Genomic DNA, 5,398 nt, shown 5'->3' on the forward strand with positions numbered 1-5,398 from the left:
GATCAGAAATTGGAAATGTAGAAAAAAGAACCTTTGACTAAAACTGAAAATATGTAAATGACTAAAACTGAAAATATGTAAATGTCATGAGGCACAGCCAACCATAGTGTCCTGGCTCAGACCAGTTGCTATGATTCCACCCTTTTTGCTAAAGTATTCAGTTATAGTGTCCATCCGTATATGTTATACATTTTGAAATGGTTTGGTCACATGGAGAGGATGAATGAGGAAAGATTGACCAAGAGGATATATGTGTCAGAGGTGGAGGGAACAAGGAGAAGTGGGAGACCAAATTGGAGGTGGAAAGATGGAGTGAAAAAGATTTTGAGTGATCGGGGCCTGAACATGCAGGAGGGTGAAAGGCGTGAATAGAGTGAATTGGAATGATGTGGTATACCGGGGTCGACGTGCTGTTAATGGATTGAACCAGGGCATGTGAAGTGTCTGGGGTAAGCCATGTAAAGTTCTGTGGGGCCTGGATGTGGAAAGGGAGCTGTGGTTTTGGTGCATTATTACATGACAGCTAGAGACTGAGTGTGAACGAATGTGGCCTTTGTTGTCTTTTCCTAGCGTTACCTCGCGCACATTTGGGGGGGGGGGTGTTATTTCATGTGTGGCAGGGTGGCGATGGGAATGAATAAGGGCTGACAATATGAATTATGTACATGTGTATATATGTATATGTCTGTCTGTGTGTATATATATATGTATACATTGAGATGTATAGGTATGTATACTTGCGTGTGTGGACGTGTATGTATATACATATTTATGTGGTTGGGTTGGGCCATTTCTTTCGTCTGTTTCCTTGCGCTACCTTGCTAACAAGGGAGACAGCAACAAAGCAAAATAAATAAATAAATATAAATATATATATGCTCTGTGGAAGGTATTAAGAATATATGGTGTGGGAGGCAAGTTGTTAGAAGCAGTGAAAAGTTTTTAGCGAGGATGTAAGGCATGTGTACGTGTAGGAAGAGAGGAAAGTGATTGGTTCTCAGTGAATGTAGGTTTGCGGCAGGGGTGTGTGATGTCTCCATGGTTGTTTAATTTGTTTATAGATGGGGTTGTTAGGGAGGTGAATGCAAGAGTTTTGGAAAGAGGGGCAAGTATGAAGTCTGTTGGGGATGAGAGAGCTTGGGAAGTGAGTCAGTTGTTGTTCGCTGATGATACAGCGCTGGTGGCGGATTCATGTGAGAAACTGCAGAAGCTGGTGACTGAGTTTGGTAAAGTGTGTGAAAGAAGAAAGTTAAGAGTAAATGTGAATAAGAGCAAGGTTATTAGGTACAGTAGGGTTGAGGGTCAAGTCAATTTGGAGGTAAGTTTGAATGGAGAAAAACTGGAGGAAGTAAAGTGTTTTAGATATCTGGGAGTGGATCTGGCAGCGGATGGAACCATGGAAGCGGAAGTGGATCATAGGGTGGGGGAGGGGGCGAAAATTCTGGGAGCCTTGAAAATTTGTGGAAGTCGAGAACATTATCTCGGAAAGCAAAAATGGGTATGTTTGAAGGAATAGTGGTTCCAACAATGTTGTATGGTTGCGAGGCGTGGGCTATGGATAGAGTGGTGCGCAGGAGGATGGATGTGCTGGAAATGAGATGTTTGAGGACAATGTGTGGTGTGAGGTGGTTTGATCGAGTAAGTAACGTAAGGGTAAGAGAGATGTGTGGAAATAAAAAGAGCGTGGTTGAGAGAGCAGAAGAGGGTGTTTTGAAATGGTTTGATCACATGGAGAGAATGAGTGAGGAAAGATTGACCAAGAGGATATGTGTGTTGGAGGTGGAGGGAACGAGGAGAAGAGGGAGACCAAATTGGAGGTGGAAAGATGGAGTGAAGAAGATTTTGTGTGATTGGGGCCTGAACATGCAGGAGGGTGAAAGGGGGGCAAGGAATAGAGTGAATTGGAGCGATGTGGTATACCGGGGTGGATGTGGAAAGGGAGCTGTGGTTTTGGTGCATTATTACATGACAGCTAGAGACTGTGAACGAATGTGGCCTTTGTTGTCTTTTCCTAGCGTTACCTTGCGCACATTTTTTTTTTGGGGGGGGGGGGGGGGTATTTAATGTGTGGCAGGGTGGCGATGGGAATGAGTAAGGGCTGACAATATGAATTATGTACATGTGTATATATGTATGTCTGTCTGTGTATATATATATATGTATACATTGAGATGTATAGGTATGTATACTTGCGTGTGTGGACGTGTATGTATATACATATGTATGTGGTTGGGTTGGGCCATTTCTTTCGTCTGTTTCCTTGCGCTACCTTGCTAACACGGGAGACAGCAACAAAGCAAAATGAATAAATAAATATAAATATATATGCTCTGTGGAAGGTATTAAGAATATATGGTGTGGGAGGCAGTTGTTAGAAGCAGTGAAAAGTTTTTATCGAGGATGTAAGGCATGTGTACGTGTAGGAAGAGAGGAAAGTGATTGGTTCTCAGTGAATGTAGGTTTGCGGCAGGGGTGTGTGATGTCTCCATGGTTGTTTAATTTGTTTATAGATGGGGTTGTTAGGGAGGTGAATGCAAGAGTTTTGGAAAGAGGGGCAAGTATGAAGTCTGTTGGGGATGAGAGAGCTTGGGAAGTGAGTCAGTTGTTGTTCGCTGATGATACAGCGCTGGTGGCTGATTCATGTGAGAAACTGCAGAAGCTGGTGACTGAGTTTGGTAAAGTGTGTGAAAGAAGAAAGTTAAGAGTAAATGTGAATAAGAGCAAGGTTATTAGGTACAGTAGGGTTGAGGGTCAAGTCAATTGGGAGGTAAGTTTGAATGGAGAAAAACTGGAGGAAGTAAAGTGTTTTAGATATCTGGGAGTGGATCTGGCAGCGGATGGAACCATGGAAGTGGAAGTGGATCATAGGGTGGGGGAGGGGGCGAAAATTCTGGGAGCCTTGAAGAATGTGTGGAAGTTGAGAACATTATCTCAGAAAGGAAAAATGGGTATGTTTGAAGGAATAGTGGTTCCAACAATGTTGTATGGTTGCGAGGCATGGGCTATGGATAGAGTTGTGCGCAGGAGGATGGATGTGCTGGAAATGAGATGTTTGAGGACAATGTGTGGTGTGAGGTGGTTTGATCGAGTAAGTAACGTAAGGGTAAGAGAGATGTGTGGAAATAAAAAGAGCGTGGTTGAGAGAGCAGAAGAGGGTGTTTTGAAATGGTTTGGGCACATGGAGAGAATGAGTGAGGAAAGATTGACCAAGAGGATATATGTGTCGGAGGTGGAGGGAACGAGGAGAAGTGGGAGACCATATTGGAGGTGGAAAGATGGAGTGAAAAAGATTTTGTGTGATCGGGGCCTGAAGATGCAGGAGGGTGAAAGGAGGGTAAGGAATAGAGTGAATTGGATCAATGTGGTATACCGGGGTTGACGTGCTGTCAGTGGATTGAATCAGGGCATGTGAAGCGTCTGGGGTAAACCATGGAAAGCTGTGTAGGTATGTATATTTGCGTGTGTGGACGTATGTATATACATGTGTATGGGGGTGGGTTGGGCCATTTCTTTCGTCTGTTTCCTTGCGTTACCTCGCAGACGTGGGAGACAGCGACAAAAAAAAAAAAAATATATATATATGTATTTATTGTTATTATTAATCGCCATTTTCCGCGTCAGCCAGGTAGCGTCAAGAACAGAAGACCAGGCTGTGTGCTAGCTCTGCCTTTTGGCAAAGTGGGTAGGAGCAGCAGATAGAAGTAGTAGGTTGGAACACTAGACAGGAGCATTAGGTAGAAGTAGTGGGTAGGAATATTGGGTGGGAGCATTAGGTAGAGGTAGTGGGGTGGAAATTAGGTAGATGTTGTTAGTACGAACATTAGGTAAGAGCCTCCAGAAAATCTGCACTAAACTTGCCCTCTGTAAGGGGCCTCTTAAGAATGTGGCATTAAAGGCTAAGAAGTGGCAGTGGAGTTCATAAGTTATGGAGACTTTTGCCATGGCCACCTCCTTAAGGGAGTTCCTAGAGGAAACGAGCATCATAGATATAGATAGATAGAATAGATACATTGTGTACAATATTAAAGAGGAAACATGAAGAAATGCATGTAAAAATGAAAGAGTGCAGGACGAAGACCAGCATCACAGATTGATAGATATCATGAATTATTTTGCTATGCCACTAAAAATTACCTCAGTATAATTGCTGTGTAATAGTAAAGTTTTTCATACATATTTGCCATTTCCCTTATCAGCAAGGTAGCCTTAAGAACAGATGGTTGAGCCTCAGAGGGAAATATCCCCACTTGGCCCCCTACTCTGTACCTTTTTTTGGGAAAGTAAAACAGGACTGGAAGATTTCCAGCTCCCTGCTCCCAACTGTTTTAGTCGCCTTTTTTGACATGTAGGGAATATGTGGGAAGTATTCTCCCCTATCCAAAGTGTATATGGTATTATAGAGCAATCACTTTTAAACAAATGCACATAAAAAACTGCAAGACCAAAAACAGCATCACAAAGTAATAAATGTTAATATTTATGCTATGCTTGCAAGAATTACCTTAATGTAATCATTTTGTAATGGTGAAGAAGTTATTATGTTTTCTTTTTGGAGTATACATACTATAGAGCACTCATATGTAAACAGTTTGATGTTAAGACAATCTAAGGCCAAAACGTCGTGTTGATATATATTATAAACACATATGCCAATGGGTAATAAATCCATCAACATAATTACACTGTAATTGTGAAGTTATGATAATATTTACAGTTTGGTGTTCACATTATTATAGAGCAGTGATTAATGAACATAAGCATGAAAAAAGTGTAATAGCAAAACCAACATTACAAGTTTATTACAATCATAAACAAATAGATGCTACTGGAGGCTTTCATGGTATTATAGAGCAATAATTTATGAACATAGCATGAAAACTGTAATAGCAAAACCAGCATTACAGATTGATTATAATCATAAACTATTACATGCAATTGGAAGAGTTCACAGTATTATAGAGCAATAATTTATGAAAAGCATGGAAAAACAGGTTAATAGCAAAACCAGCATTACCAGTTTGATTATATTATCAAACATTTACACACTAGTGATTTTGATGGATGATACATGACACATCAGTCACATGGCTTGAGTATGTAGATGTATAGCTTTTACTTTATTTTGCTCTGAGTCATTCATTACCTGTAATTTTTTTTTTACATTTTCTTAGTGCACTCATATTCAGTGTATATCCTTTCAGTAACTGAAAGTAGCTTGACACAGCAGATGAGAAATCCAGCTTTTGTGGCAACAATGAATGGGATGAAGGGCAGGGATGCTTGATTTCCAACAGGTTGATTCTTTACCTTATGTGAATTTCAAGACTGAATTATGATGATTGTTTTTAATGGGTTACTTTCAGTTAGATTTGTTTAGCATAGCTACTGCTGATTACAA

At 40.8% G+C, this 5,398-nt stretch overlaps 1 long non-coding RNA gene across 1 annotated transcript; it reads right to left on the bottom strand.

Moving 5' to 3' along the window:
- Positions 1-3,759: 3,759 nt before the first annotated feature.
- LOC139751348 (uncharacterized) lies at positions 3,760-4,085 on the bottom strand. The gene is made up of 2 exons (XR_011713330.1): positions 3,949-4,085; positions 3,760-3,874 (listed from the first exon to the last, which is right to left on the bottom strand). It is a non-coding gene; the product is annotated as an uncharacterized lncRNA (long non-coding RNA).
- Positions 4,086-5,398: the final 1,313 nt, after the last annotated feature.

The sequence above is a fragment of the Panulirus ornatus genome, chromosome 11 (assembly GCF_036320965.1).
Source record: "Panulirus ornatus isolate Po-2019 chromosome 11, ASM3632096v1, whole genome shotgun sequence".
Lineage (NCBI taxonomy): Eukaryota > Metazoa > Arthropoda > Malacostraca > Decapoda > Palinuridae > Panulirus > Panulirus ornatus.